Source organism: Salmo salar, chromosome ssa15 (assembly GCF_905237065.1).
Source record: "Salmo salar chromosome ssa15, Ssal_v3.1, whole genome shotgun sequence".
NCBI classification, from domain to species: domain Eukaryota; kingdom Metazoa; phylum Chordata; class Actinopteri; order Salmoniformes; family Salmonidae; genus Salmo; species Salmo salar.
Window position 1 is genome coordinate 32,177,538 of NC_059456.1, and position 16,534 is coordinate 32,194,071.

A 16,534-nucleotide genomic window follows, 5' to 3' on the forward strand; every position below is an offset into this window, starting at 1 on the left:
ACTTGGCCTTTATTGATGCTAGCTGGAGCTTCATCTGATACAATAAATAAAATCTCCAGTGCCAAATTTAGTGCAAACATTTCTACCTTCTGAGAGGGTTTGAATTAAGAGAAAACTGATTTGAACGATAAGGAATTCTAATGAGAAAATAAAAAATATAAGCCAGAAAATAGAACATGGCAATAACTCAGTTTCCATTTATTTTGTTTGTTGATGTTGGACACATGCACGCACAGTGTTCTGTTCGGCTTAGAGTTTGTGTTTCTGATCAATCAATCGACCGACCAACTGACCAATCAATATCCATCCATCCATCCATCCATCCATCCATCCATCCATCCATCCATCCATCCATCCATCCATCTATCTATCTATCTATCTATCTATCTATCTATCTATCTATCTATCTATCTATCTATCTATCTATCTATCTATCTATCTATCTATCTATCTATCTATCTATCTATCTATCTATCTATCTATCTATCTATCTATCTATCTATCTATCTATCTATCTATCTATCTATCTATCTATCTATCTATCTATCTATCTATCTATCTATCTATCTATCTATCTATCTATCTATCTATCTATCTATCTATCTATCTATCTATCTATCTATCTATCTATCTATCTATCTATCTATCTATCTATCTGTCTGTCTGTCTGTCTGTCTGTCTGTCTGTCTGTCTGTCTGGACTTCAAAATGCAAATTAAAGTTGGCCTCATTCCATATATATTTCTGTCAAGAAGCACCTGTTTTCCACTTAATTTATCTTACTAGGTGAGTTATGCCGTGCTTGAGGAGTTCATTTCAGTAGCCATCAACTGGATTGATGGTCATTACAAATTATGTGTTTGTGATCCAGCGTTCCATGCAGCATGTGTTTCGCACCTGGGGGCATTAAAGGCCATATCCACTTTAATATTTATTATTTTATACAGAAATGATTACCTTCAACACCTCTAGACCTGTAGTCTATCTGAACTTGAGGTCAGTCTGGTGAGTAAAATATGCGTAATAGAAATGGAAGGCTGTTGATTTATAATAAATAAAAAAGGCACTTCAATGCAGAATAAATAACAATTGGCTGATCATTGCAAGTTGTTTGTATAGACAAAACTTTGACAAACCAACCACTCCTGAATACTGCCAGTTTCACTGATCTGTCCACCATGCCTCTAGACACATCATATGTTACTAGAGAGTAACAGCTGGTAGCCAAAGACTTGATTAAGTTTTGTTGGGTTATTCTGGGAGTGGTCCAGAAGCCCTCTGGACATTCTCCTGCAGGCTCTACATCAAATATATTTATATTTTTAATATGGCATTGTGTGATTGATTTTAATTGAAATTATATTGCTTTTTGGTGGAAATTAGTAGTATAGTGGTTTCCCAATGTGAATGGATATAAACAGACACTGAATGTTCGTCAGTTATCGGAATGGAGGAAGGCTAAACAAGTCTATTAAGTTTCTTTGATGGTGACAGAGGCCCAGTAATTATATAACGTATCAGAATGATAGTTCAGCTACAGTGGTGGAAAAACTACTCAATTGTCATACTTAAGTAAAAGTAAAAATACAGTAGCTTAGTAAAAAATGACTCAAGTAAAAGACACTCAGTAAAATACCACTTGATTAAAAGTCTAAAAGTATCTGGTTTTAAATGTTCACACTTAAGTAAAAGTACAAAGTAAAAGTAAATGCTATACATTACATCAAATTCCTTATGTTAAGCAAACCAGACGGCACCATTTTCTTGTTTTTTATTTATGCTGTATTTGTGTTTAGTGAGTCCACCAGATCAGACGCAGTAGAGATGACAAGGAGTTATATTGATAGGTGCGTAAATGGATCACAATTCTGTTCAAATTAGTACTTTTTGGAGTCAGGGAAAATGAATGGGAGAAAAAGTACATAACTTCTTTAGGAATGTTATTGAGTAAAAGTAAAAGTTGTCAAAAATATAAATAGTAAGATATCCAAAAGTACTTTAAACCACTGGTCAGCTACATACATGTAAGCATAAACATTTCTGAATTGCCCACCTGGCCGCTCTTCTTTAAACTTCACCACAACATAGGTAACATGAGCTGACTCGCATAAACTGATATGTTAAAAATGACTTCTGTTATCAGATCAAATGTCCTCTGACAATGGCCTGTCTATGGAAAGACCAGAGGTGGCAAAGCGGGGAACCCAGCCAACAGCAAGTCTCAGATAGGACATGACAAGTGCCTGGATAAGGACCTGTGCAGGACCTGCGCTGCTTCCTGTGTGTTGGCTCAGTGAGTCAGACTTGAAGCTCTATGTTGGTATGGTTCACTACCCAGGAAAGGAATCTGTTGCATGACATACTTGTCTCTCAATAGACCATGGTTCTGATTTTCTAACACTTCTCAGTGAAGTGAACATTCTGTAGAAATGTTCACTTCACTGGCCCTGTTTGACAACACACAAAGTGGCACTAATGTTGAGAAAGATTGTATATCTCCCAACTCTTGTGAACATTTATGTAATTTATGTCACAACTCTCCAGAATGCGACATCCAATGACGTGCGGCAATTAATGATAAAATATACCACACACAATTGTTGGAGAATCTATTCCATGCGGTGAGCACTCCGCTTCGGTCACAAAATGTAGCTGTTCTTGGCTAATATGTTTCTAGTGTTTCAAGTGTTTTCATGATAATTCCTCGTCCATGTTATTGATGATAGCAAGACTGTGGCTTCATGGTGATTTTAACAGTAGGATTGCTTTAGATTTGAAAGGTCATGCATGTACACTACCGTTCAACATTTTGGGGTCACTTAGAAATGTACCTGTTTTTGAAAGAAAATCAAATTTTTGTCCATTAAAATAACATCAAATTGATCAGAAATACAGTGTAGACATTGTTAATGTCGTAAATGACTATTGTAGCTGGAAACGGCAGATTCTTTATGGAATATCTACATAGGTGTACAGAGTCCCATTATCAGCAACCGTCACTCCTGTGTTCCAATGGCACATTGTGTTAGCTAATCCAAGTTTATCATTTTAAAAGGATCATTAGAAAACGAATTTGCAATTATGTTAGCACAGCTGAAAACTATTGTGCTGATTAAAGAAGCAATACAACTGACCATCTTTAGTCTAGTTGAGTATCTGGAGCATCAGCATTTGTGGGTTCGATTACAGGCTCAAAATGGCCAGAAACAAAGACCTTTCTTCTGAAACTCATCCGTCTATTCTTGTTCTAAGAAATGAAGGCTATTCAATGCGAGACATTGCCAAGAAACTGTAGATCTCGTAAAATGCTGTGTACTACTCCCTTCAAAGAATAGCGCAAACTGGCTCTAACCAGAATAGAAAGAGGGGTGGGAGGTCCCGGTGCACAACTGAGCAAGCGGACAAGTACATTAGAGTGTTTAATTTGAGAAACAGACACCTCACAAGTCCTCAGCTGGCAGCTTCATTAATTAAATACTACCAGCAAAACACCACTCTCAACATCAACAGTGAAGAGGCCACTCCGGGATGCTGGCCTTCTAGGCAGAGTTCCTCTGTCCAGTGTCTGTGTTCTTTTGCCCATCTTAGTCTTTTCTTTTTATTGGCCAGTCTGAGATATGGCTTTTTCTTTGCAACTCTACCTAGAATGCCAGCATCCCGGAGTCGCCTCTTTACTCAACCTGCTCCACTGCAGCACCGTTGATGAGAATGGCGGCATCCTCGCTCCTCTCATTCCTGTTGTCCACAACCATCTCATTTGTCTTGACCACGTTGAGGGAGAGGTTGTTGTCCTGGCACCACACGGCCAGGTTTCTGACCTTCTCCCCATAGGCTGTCTCATCGTTGTCAGTGATCAGGCACTGTTGTGTCATCGGCAAACTTAATGATGGTGTTGGAGTCATGCCTGGCCGTGCAGTCATGAGAGAACAGGGAGTACAGGATGGGACAAAGCCCGCAACTCTGAGGGGCCCCTGTGTTGAGGATCAGCGTGTCAGATGTGTTGTTACCTATCCTTACCACCTGGGAATGACCCGTCTTGGGCACAGGCACTATGGTGGTCTGTTTAAAACATGTTGGTATTACAGACTCGGACAGGGAGAGGTTGAAAATGTCTGTGAAGACACTTTCCAGTTGGTCTGAGCATGCTCGCAGTACACGTCCTGGTAATCCGTCTGGCCTTGTGAATGTTGAGCTGTTTAAAGGTCTTACTCACATCGGCTGCGGAGAGCGTGATCACACAGTTTTCTGGAACAGCTGGTGCTCTCATGCATGTTTCAGTGTTATTTGCCTCGAAGCAAGCATAGAAGTAGTTTAGCTCATCTGGTAGGCTCGTGTCACTGGGAAGCTCTCGGCTGTGCTTCCCTTTGTAGTCTGTAATGGTTTGTAAGCCCTGCCACATCCGACGAGCGTCAGAGCCGGTGTAGTACGATTCGATCTTCGTCCTGTATTGACGCTTTGCCTGTTTAATGGTTCGTCGGAGGGCATAGCGGGATTTCTTATGAGCTTCCGGGTTAGAATCCTGCTCCATGAAAGCGGCAGCTCTAGCCTTTAGCTCAGTGCGGATGTTGCCTGTAATCCATGGCTTCTGGTGGGGGTATGTATGTACGGTCACTGTGGGGACGACGTCATCGACGCACTTGTTGTTGAAGCCAATGACTGACGTGGTGTACTCCTCAATGCCATCGGAGGAATCCCGGAACATATTCCAGTCTGTGCAAGCAAAACAGTCCTGTAGCTTAGCATCTGCTTCATCTGACCACTTTTTTATTGATCTAGTCACTGGTGCTTCCTGCTTTAATTTTTTCTTGTAAGCAGGAATCAGGAGGATAGAATTATGGTCAGATTTGCCAAATGGAGGGCGAGGGAGAGCTTTGTGTGCGTCTCTGTGTGTGGAGTAAAAGTGATCCAGAGCTTTTTTCACTCTGGTTGCACATTTAACATGCTGATAGAAATTTGATTACATGGATTTAGGTTTCGCTGCATTAATAAAGTCCCCAGCTACTAGGAGCACCGCCTCTGGGTGAGCATTTTCTTTTTGCTTATGGCAGAAAACAGCTCATTCAATGTTGTCTTAGTGCCAGCCTCAGTCTGTGGTGGTATGTAAACAGCTACGAAAAATACAGATGAAAACTCTCTAGATAGTGTGGTCTACAGCTTATCATGAGATACTCTACCTCAGGCGAGCAATAGCTCGAGACTTCCTTAGATGATGTGCACCAGCTGATATTTACAAAATACATAGTCCGCCTGTCATATTCGTGTATGTAGGTGGCAGAGAAATCAGGCGCAGGAGAAACCAAGTTGGTTAATATGGAGTAGTTAATAAAAAAACAAACTCCAAAACCAAAGAACAAAATAAATGGGTAAAGTATACCCGTCGCACACCGATACACAAACGCACGTAACATAACATCACAAACAATCACCAACAAGGACATGAGGGGAAACAGAGGGTTAAATACTAAGTCACAAACAACGCAAATATTCAACCAAAAAAACACAATCGGTTGGGGACACGTAGAACGTCAGCCTTCTTCTCCGGCACCATATTACTATGGTTTGCACACACTTGTTTGCCCTTTATAGTGTTTTCATAGATTTGTCTTGCCTCAAGATGGGTGTGTTACAATAAACTAGCCACTCCACCATAGACATGAATAGCCTGAAGGTCCTGCAAGAGCAGTCAGTTGACAGTTAATCATAGTAGTTGTGCAGTTATACACTGAGTATACCAAACATTAAGAACACCTTCCTAATATTGATTTGCACCCCCCTTTGCCCTCAGAAAATCCTCAATTCGTCGGGGCATGGACTCTAAAAGATGTCGAAGCATTCCACAGGGATGCTGGCCTATGTTGACGCCAATGCTTCCCACAGTTGTGTCAAGTTGGCTGGACGTCCTTTGGGTGGAGGACCATTCAGCTGCGTTGCAGTTCTTGACAGAAACCAGTGCGCCAGGCACCTACTACCATACCCCGTTCAAAGGCACAAATCTTTTGTTGCCCATTCACCCTCTGAATGGCACATATACAGTTGAAGTCGGAAGTTTACATACACCTTAGCCAAATACATTTAAACTCAGTTTTTCACAATTCCTGACATTTAATCCAAGTAAAAATTCCCTGTCTTAGGTTAGTTAGGATCAGCACTTTATTTTAAGAATGTGAAATGTCAGAATAATAGTACAGAGAATGATTTATTTCAGCTTTTTTTTCTTTCATCACATTCCTAGTGGGTCAGAAGTTTACATACACTCAATTAGTATTTGGTAGCATTGCCTTTAAATTGTTTAACTTGGGTCAAACGTTTCGGGTAGCCTTCCACAAGCTTCCCACAATAAGTACACCTGACAGGGCTGGTGTAACTGAGTCAGGTGTGTAGGCCTCCTCACACATGCTTTTTCAGTTCTGCCCACAAATGCTCTGTAGGATTGAGGTCAGGGCTTTGTGATGGCCACTCCAATACCTTAACTTTGTTGTTCTTAAGCCATTTTGCCACAACTTTGGAAGTATGCTTGGGGTCATTGTCCATTTGGAAGACCCATTTGCGACCAAGCTTTAAGTTCCTGACTGATGTCCTGAGATGTTGCTTCAATATATCAACATAATTTTCCTGCCTCATGATGCCATCTATTTTGTCAAGTGTACCAGTCCCTCCTGCAGCAAAGCACCCCCACAGCATGATGCTACCACCCCCGTGCTTCACGGTTGGGATGGTGTTCTTCGGCTTGCAAGCGTCCTCCTTTTCCCTCCAAACATAACGATGGTCATTATGGCCAAACAGTTCTATTTTTGTTTCATCAGACCAGAGGACATTTCTCCAAAAAGTACGATCTTTGTCCCCATGTGCAGTTGCAAACCATAGTCTGGCTTTTTTTATGGCGGTTTTGGAGCAGTGGCTTCTTCCTTGCTGAGCGGCCTTTCAGGTTATGTTGATATACGACTCGTTCTACTGGGGATATAGATACTTTTGTACCTGTTTCCTCCAGCTTCTTCACAAGGTCATTTGTTGTTGTTCTGGGATTGATTTGCACTTTTCACACCAAAGTACGTTCATCTCTCGGAGACGGAACGCATCTCCATCGTGAGCGGTATGATGGCTGCGTGGTCTCATGGTGTTTATACTTGCATACTATTGTTTGTACAGATGAACGTGGCACCTTCAGGCATTTGGAAATTGCTCCCAAGGATGAACCAGACTTGTAGAGGTCTACAATTTTTTTTCTGAGGTCTTGGTTGATTTCTTTTGATTTTCACATGATGTCAAGGAAAAAGGGCACTGAGTTTGAAGGTAGGCCTTGGAATACATTCACAGGTACATCTCCAATTGACTCAAATTATGTCATTTAGCCTATCAAAAGCTTCTAAAGCTATGACATCATTTTCTGGAATTTTCCAAGCTGTTTAAAGGCACAGTTAACTTAGTGTATTCAAACTTCTGACCCACTGCAATTGTGATACAGTGAATTATAAGTGAAATAATCTGTCTGTAAACAATTGTTGGAAAAATGACTTGTGTCATGCACAAAGTAGATGTCCTAACCGACTTGCCAAAACTATAGTTTGTTAACAAGAAATTTGTGGAGTGGTTGAAAAACGAGTTTTAATGACTCCAATTCTGTAGCGGTATTTATGTAAACTTCCGACTTCAACTGTACACAATCTATGTCTGAATTGCCTCAAGGCTTAAAAATCCTTCTTTAAGGACAATACACGGCAGTATCCTCTGTTTCAAGGTGACACAGGGCTGAGAGGAGAGACTTTCCTGTAAATGCTTTGCTCAGTGGCGGGAAAAGGAGTGATGAGCTGAAGCAGATGAACTCATGGTCTCACATTACAAATGGCAACCTTTTCCCTATATAGTGCACTACTTTTGACCAGGGCCCATAGGGAATAGGGTGCCATTTGGGACACAAACATACTAGCTTACTGTTAGGAGTAACACACTAACATACTGTTAGGAGTTATCCAGATGCACTTTAGCCATCAGTACCACTCCTATTCCACTCCTACTCCTTTCAAATGGAGAACCTTAGCTGTGGCGTCTTTCATCTTCAGCAAATCAACAATTGTTCATGTGAATTAATACATTAACAAAGGTCAGAGAAACTTGACCATTACTTATCTATTATATGTTGTACATGGTATTCTATTTTAGTCAATGAATAGGCATACACACAGTTTCTGATGGGGCTTTGGTCTAGTGGCCTCATCAACTAACAGAAATGTCTTGTCTTTCTCTTTTTTGTGTTGTTCAGAATTTGGACCCAGCTTTTTTGATCTGGGTTTTCACAACTCAGCACATACAATGTATGTCTCTGTTTAATATGTAACATTTACCTTGGCTATGAGAATTCCTGTCTGCAATAAAGACATGAGACATTCAAGTCCAGATAGTAATGGATATGCACACACACTCCTCCAAAACCGCCCAGCTGACACTAGAGTTGAGGTGAAAAACCTCTCTGCAGATTATAGAGATGTCTTACACCAGAGAGGTTATCAATATGTCAACCAGTTATATTACTGTAATGAAGACAACGTTCTCTATGGGATAACAACAGGAACTATGGAGGATAATACCCTGCATGAAGTATTTACCACTTCAGGCAGAATGCGAAATGTGGGGACAACGTTATTTGTAGCAAAATTAATGTTGTAAAATAATGTCTGTATGACAGGTTGGACAAAGGCATTGTTCCACTGACAGACTTCAGGTTATTAAGTAAAGTTCTCAGTTTATATCAATAACATTTGTTTACCCAGGTCTGTCTGTCTGATGTACAGATTATTTCATAGACCAGACAGTGTGTTGCCATCCGAGCCAAGTTTCCTCTTCCCGACTTGGGTATTTCTTATTTTGATCAAGAGGGCTTCATCTCTTTAATACTTGCTCTGTGCTTGTGCCAGCTAGCAGGATTGCATCTACCCCCTATGTTTTTTTCTTCTTTACATAATGTTTTCAATTGAGTTTAATGAAGAGGGATATGTGATTCATATGACTGCTGACTGATTATAGCATCTGTTAGGCTTCAGTTAACATGGTGTGTGATAGCAGGGTGTGTGATAACATGGTGTGTGATAGCAGGTTGTGTGATAACAGCGTGCGTGATAACAGGGTGTGTGACAAAAGGGTGTGTGATAACAGGGTGTGTGATAACAGGGTGTGCAATAACAAGGTGTGCGATAACAGGGTGTGCGATAACAGGGTCTATGATAACAAGGTGTATTGATAACAGGGTGTGTGATAACATGGTGTGTGATAACATGGTGTGTGATAACATGGTGTGTGATAACAGGGTGTTTGATAGCAGGGTGTTTGATAGCAGGGTGTGTGAACAGGGCGTGTGATAACAGGGCGTGTGATAGCAGGGTGTGTGATAGCAGGGCGTGTGATAACAGGGCGTGTGATAACATGGTGTGTTGATAACATTGTGTGTGATAACAGGGAGTGTGATAACAGGGTGTGTGATAACAGGGTGTGTGATAGCAGGGTGTGTGATAACAGGGTGTGTGATAACATGGTGTGTTGATAACATTGTGTGTGATAACAGGGTCTGTGATAACAGGGTGTGTTGATAACAGGGTGTGTGATTACAGGGTCTGTGATAACAAGGTGTGTAATAATGGTGTGTGATAATGGTGTGTGATAACAGGGTGTTTGATAACAGGATGTGTGATAACAGGATGTGTGAATACAGGGTGTGTGATAACAGGATGTGTGATAACAGGATGTGTGATAGCAGGGCGTGTGATAACAGGGCGTGTGATAACAGGACGTGTGATAACAGGGCGTGTGATAACAGGGCGTGTGATAACAGGGTGTGTGTTAACAGGGTGTGTGATAACAGGACGTGTGATAACAGGGCGTGTGATAACAGGGTGTGTGATAACAGGATGTGTGATAACATGGTGTGTGATAACAGGATGTGTGATAACAGGGTGTGTGATAACAGGATGTGTGATAACATGATGTGTGATAACATGATGTGTGATAACAGGATGTAAACATAAACGCCAGTAAGAATTCTGGGACCGGGTCTAATTGATCTTGAATGTCAAGGAGTGGAGATGAGCTGAAGAAAATGAACTCATGGTCTCACATCACAAATGGCAACCTATTCTCTATGTAGTGTACTACTTCTGGCCAGAGCCCATAGGGAATAGGGTGCCATTTGGGACAAAAACATACTAGTGTTGCTGTCTGGCCCTTCCCTCCTAGCCCTTGGACGTCCCCATCCTTTAACAGCAGCTGTAGCACACACACACACACACACACACACACACACACACACACACACACACACACACACACACACACACACACACACACACACACACACACACACACACACACACACACACACACACACACACACACACACACACACACACTGCAGGATCTCTAGCAGATTATCCTCCACCACTGCACTAGTGCAGTTTGGTGCTTCAGCTGTCATCACTTATTCTGTTAAACACAATGGGCTAAATGAGAGGAAAGGGAGGAAAGTGAGTGCACCCCTATGCTGTTATTGCTCAGCATGCTCTGTGATGCCCCCGTGGTGTGTGAAGTGTACTTTTTTTCACCTCCTTTCATCTCAGCAGATGTTAGAGGAGAAGGTTCAAGTGGGGTAAGGAAAACGGCATTGCTGCGGAATTTGGTGTTTTGTGGAGAGGCTTTACACCTGTGTGTTTTTAAGGTGTGTTTGCGTTCAAGCACAAACAAGCACAGAAGTGCCACACAAGAAAACTTAACTGAGCTTCATGCAGCATGGACTATCTCAATGATCCATTTCACTGTTAACACATAAGTTAACTGAAGTAGAGAAAATAGAAGTGCTGGGGGCTTACAAAACAAAAGGCTTAAGGAGGGAATGATACATTGAGCAGTAAAAAACACAGTATAAAAAATAATGTTTCATTGCTAATGGAAAACATTTATTATATTTGAATATAGTGACATGCAAAAAGGTATGCAGAGGCCTCCTGTATGACAAATGGAAATACTTGGTTAGAATCAGTTACCCATAAAACAGTTTGATATATTGGTGTTGTGGAGACCACAGTGGATTTTTAGAGGGGCGACCAATGGGGTTAAAAATGGCAGAGCTGTTGTTGCCAGAATGAGTGACTGTGGAAAGTTCAACACAGTCCGTAATTAGAGGGTGGTCCTCCTTTTACCTGGTCCACATCCAATGTAAACACTGCAGCCTGACATCACTCACTCAGTAAGCACATTGACTAATGCATTTTGGTCATTAAGGGAGGGAAAAGGACAGTGTTTTCGTGAGGTTAAACTGCAACTTTTAGGTACTATGTCTGTCAGTTGTATATGTGTTCCAAATTGAAGTAAAGAATGTCTCCATCTTTTTCATGACACTGTAATCCAGTGAATGTTTTGCACTTGACTGCTGTGAAACATCTGTTTCCTTGCGTTATTTGACATTTTAGAACTTAATTGAATTCAAAATGAGTGTAATGGAGGTGTGACCTAACAATTGTATTGTCTTCAGCAAGAAGCTTTACAGAAGCTTAACACAAATGATTAAATGTTACATAATATGTATACACAGATCCCACTGGACACAGTCAATTCACCGTCTAGTTTTGATTTACATTTAGTTGAGTTCTCAACTATTGTGAATTCAACGAATTCAAGAAAAAATCTCTCAATTTAATTGGATTTAGGTGAAAAGTTAGGTGGAATAAAAGACAAAATGCCCTTAAGTAGATTTTTCCTGACTCTTTGCAAATCCAATAAGTTTTCCACGTTGATTCAACATCATCACATTGATTTTTTTGAGTGAAACGACCAGTTTTTCCCCGGTGTGATATTGTTATATATGTTATGGAAGAAAGAAAGGAGATTGTACAGTATAGTATAGGCATGCTAAGATAACTTTTAAAATGTTCCTGTATGTAAGTTTGTACTGTATACTTTGGAAAGTATTCAGACCCTTGACCTTTTCCACATTTTGTGACGTTACAGCCTTATTCTAAAATGAATTTAAAAAATATTTTCCTCATCAATCTACACACAATACCCCCATAATGACAAAGCAAAAACAGGTTTTTAGAATATTTGCTCATTTATTAAACAAAATAAAATGGAAATATCACATTTACATAAGTATTCAGACCCTTTACTCAGTACTTTGTTGAAGCACCTTTGGCAGTGATAACAGCATCGAGTATTCTTTGCACACATGTATTTGGGGAGTTTCTCCCATTCTTCTCTGCAGATCCTCTCAAGCTCTGTCAGGTTGGATGGTGAGCGTTGCTGCAGAGCTATTTTCAGGTCTCCCCAGAGATGTTCGATTGGGTTCAAGTCCAGGCTCTGGCAGGGCCACTCAAGGACATTCAGAGACTTGTCCTGAAGCCACTCTTGCGTTGTCTTGGCTGTGTGCTTAGGGTCGTTGTCCTGTTGGAAGGTCAACCTTCGTCCCAGTCTGAGGTCCTGAGAGCTCTGGAGCAGGTTTTCATCAATGATCTCTCTATACTTTGCTCTGCTCATGTTTGTCTCAATCCTGACTAGTCTCCCAGTTCCTGCCACTGAAAAACATTCCCACTGCAGGATGCTGTCACCACCATGCTTCACCATAGGGATGGTGCCAGGTTTTCTCCAGACGTGACACTTGGCATTCAGGCCAAAGAGTTCAGTCTTGGTTTCATCCGACCAGAGAATCTTGTTTCTCATAGTCTGAGAGTCTTTAGGTGCTTTTGGCAAACTCCAACCGGGCTGTCATGTACCTTACACTGAGGAGTGGCTTCCATCTAGCCACTCTACCATAAAGGCCTGATTGGTGGAGTGCTGCAGAGATAGTTGTCCTTATGAAAGGTTCTCCCATCTCCAAAGAGGAACTCTAGACCTCCCTGACCAAGGCCCTTCTCTCCCGATTGCTCCGTTTGGCCGGGAGGCCAGCTCCAGCTCTCTAGAATCTTGGTGATTCCAAACTTCTTCCGTTTAAGGATGATGGAGGCCACTGTGTTCTTGGGGACCTTCAATGCTGCAGAAATTTTTGGTACCCTTCCCCAGATCTGTGCCTCAACACAATCCTGTCTCGGAGCTCTACAGACAATTCCTTCGACCTCATGGCATGGTTTTTGCTCTGACATGCACTGTCAACTGTGGGACCTTATATAGACAGGATATGTGTGTGCCTTTCCAAATCATGTCCAATCAATTTAATTTACCACAGATGGACTCCAATCAAGTTGTAGAAACATCTCAAGGATGATCAGTGGAAACAGGATGCACCTAAGCTCAATTTCCAGTATCATAGCAAAGGGTCTGAATACTTATGTAAATTATATTTTTAAATTTTTTAATACATTTCTAAAGACTTCTAAAAATCTATTTTCACTTTGTCATTATTGGGTATTGTGTGTAGATTGCTGAGGATTTTTTTTATTTAATCAGTTTTAGAATAAAGCTGTAACGTAACAAAATGTGGAAAAAGTCAAGTGGTCTGAATACTTTCCGAAGCCACTGTATGTATGTAAGTATGTACGCATGTGTGTATGTAGTATCTGGTTGGCACAGGTGGCACACTATCTGGGCCTGTGGGGTTGAAGAGGTAATGGAAACAGGGCTAATGTCAGTATAGAGAAAGAGCTGCCTGCTGAAGCCCATGTCCCAATCAAGAGAAATGTAACCCAAAGAAAAAAGACCAAGCCATAAGGGATCCATTAAACTTTATGTGCTTGTTTGTATAATTTCAAGAAGTGAACAAATGTAAGAATGTGTAGCATTCATTACATCGGCTTGTTAAATACAGATAATCTAATGCTTTTTACAGGTAGTACTATTCACAATCGACCACAATGCCTTGGGCCGCGAGCTGACAATGTCCTCATCAGAGATTGGGATTGGTGATGTCATACCACAGAGAGTGGTCTGTCACGCTCCTATCAAGCCACAGGCTCTTTTGGTTGGTTATTCAAGTGCTTATTCAATGAACTCATCAACCTGATTGCTGGATGACTTGTCATTGGTTACAATCATTTGGCTGTCCAAGGTATTAAAAGGATGTCTGTGAAACCGCTACTGGCAGTGCAATGTTGCATGAAGTCGTGGTAATGTTTGGAGTTGACCAGCCTCCTCCAGCACAAGCCTGGAGATGATGATGTAGATGTAGTTCTCCACTTTCCTGATATTCATCGTGGGAGGGCATGCTCTATACCTCCATCTATACATCCATGGACCTTTTAGTGCAGCGGGCTAAATCAGCGTTACACAGAGTCTTTCTGGGTAATATTACATCTATTTTGGAACAAAAGTATACACATCACACACATGGTTATGGGCTTAAACAAAAGAAGACACCTGTACCATGTCAGATATCGAGTTGAAATGTATTACGTTTTGAGTTTGCATACAAAACAGTTTGAAATAGAAACACTAGATTGTCCGTGATTTGTTTATTAAAATAATTGTTTATTAATTAGGAAATTAGGAAAAATATTAATAATGTTCCACCCATGAGGCCACTAGAGGGCAATTTGGTCATTTGACTGCAGAAAAGGGCTACTAGGCTAGTGTAACAACTGTCTTCAAAAATGGACCAAGGCGCAGCAGGTATGTGGATACTCATGTTTTTTAATTTTAAAAAAAGGAGTAAAGTATCCACTGGACAAAAACAATAAAGACGACAGCAACAGTCTTGCAGGCACATACAACGCAGTGCAAGGACAACTACCCACAACCCCAAAGAAAAACACACACTCCTATATAGGACTCCCAATCAAAGGCAACTCAACACACCTGCCTTCAATTGGGAGTTCAATCACCCACACAACATTTAACAAACAGAAACCCCCTGCCACATCCTGACCAAGACTAACACAATTACGCCCGCTGCTGGTCAGGACGTGACAGATAGAATCACATTTCCATATAAACCTGTATCATACCTGAATAACATACATCTGGAGTCCATCACAGTATCATTCTCTGAAGTACTGTACAATAAACTTTCTCTGATGGTAGCACGACAAAGCCCATGACACAGCATTTAAGACAAAATAATATGTTTAATATTGAGTTGTCTTTTTTTTTCAACAAAGACATCAATCTTTCTTACATTTGCATTGGCATGAATCTTTTGAGGTTTCAAACTCCATTGTAGCCAACAGCACTAGCACAGTCATAGTTGACACCTGTCAGAAGGGTAGCCAATGTGTTAAGACATTTGATATTTTAAAGACAAATTGTTATAATGGCAGACCTCCCATTTGTCTGCTATGCCTTGTTCTTGTACATCCCAGTTGCCACATGACAAGTTATTCCTGAACAATGAACACATCAGTCTGACTGTCTGCCTATTCCAGTTATTCTCTTTGTAATGTTTTGGCTCTGAAAACAATTGAACGATACAAAACATGCCCTCAAAATTCATACTTAAAGCCATGTTACCTCAAATTGAATTTACACCAACCGGAGGATGCGGTTCTTGACACATTCTTACTTCATAATGCTCAATAGTTGTATTTATCATTACTATGTGCATTGTCTCAATGGAAATGAATTAGCATGAAGCTGGCAGAATCCAAACTGTTTTAATATATCCTTTAAAAATAGAGAATAGAGTTCCTTTTGTAACAGCTAGTAAATCGGGATGGTCTTTCTCTAAGTGCCAGACGTCAAACTCAGAATAGACTGTACACCTTGTTCCAGACGGTCTTGTGCAATGTTCGGTTGTTTCTTTGTTTGCTACCTTATTTACGGTGGTGAAATCAATACATTTATGAGCCACCTGTAGCTAATATGGACTTGGAATGTGGGGGAAAAACATGTAAAAAAAATGTATAAAAAACTCCCAGCTTGTGTCCTCTAACTTTCAAGACTGAGAAAACATATAAGGAAATATATATTTACAGTACCAGTCAAAAGTTTGGACACATCTATTCATTCCAGGGTTTTTTGTTATTTTGACTATTTTCTACATTAGTCACGTTGGTATAAAGGATTGGGAGACAGGCGCAGGAATGCGTAATAGGGTTTTTTACTTACCCAAATTATAGCGTGCCATGTAAAGGCACGGGGACAAAGACCAAACAAACACGTTTACAAAACACAGGTTTGAAACCCAAACAAAAGAGCGAGAAGTACCTTGAATAAATACACCGGGACGAGACGAGTCTAAAGAAGGCCAGTTTGATCAGCACAACAGTTTTCAGCTATGCTAACATACTTGCAAAAGGGTTTACTAATGATCAATTAGCCTTTTAAAATTATAAACTTGGATCAGCTAACACAACATGCCATTGGACCACAACAGGCCTCTGTATGCCTATGTAGATATTCCATTAAACATCAGCCATTTCGAGCTGCAATAGTAATTTACAAAATTAACAATGTCTACACTGTATTTCTGATCAATTTTATGTTATTTTAATGGACAAAAAATATGTTTTTCTTTCAAAACAAGGGCATTTCTAAGTGACCCCAAACTTCTGAACGGTAGTGTATATTTTTGATCCATTTTACATCTAAAAGCATGGTTTCAATCAAGGATTGGGGAGTTGTTTACTAAA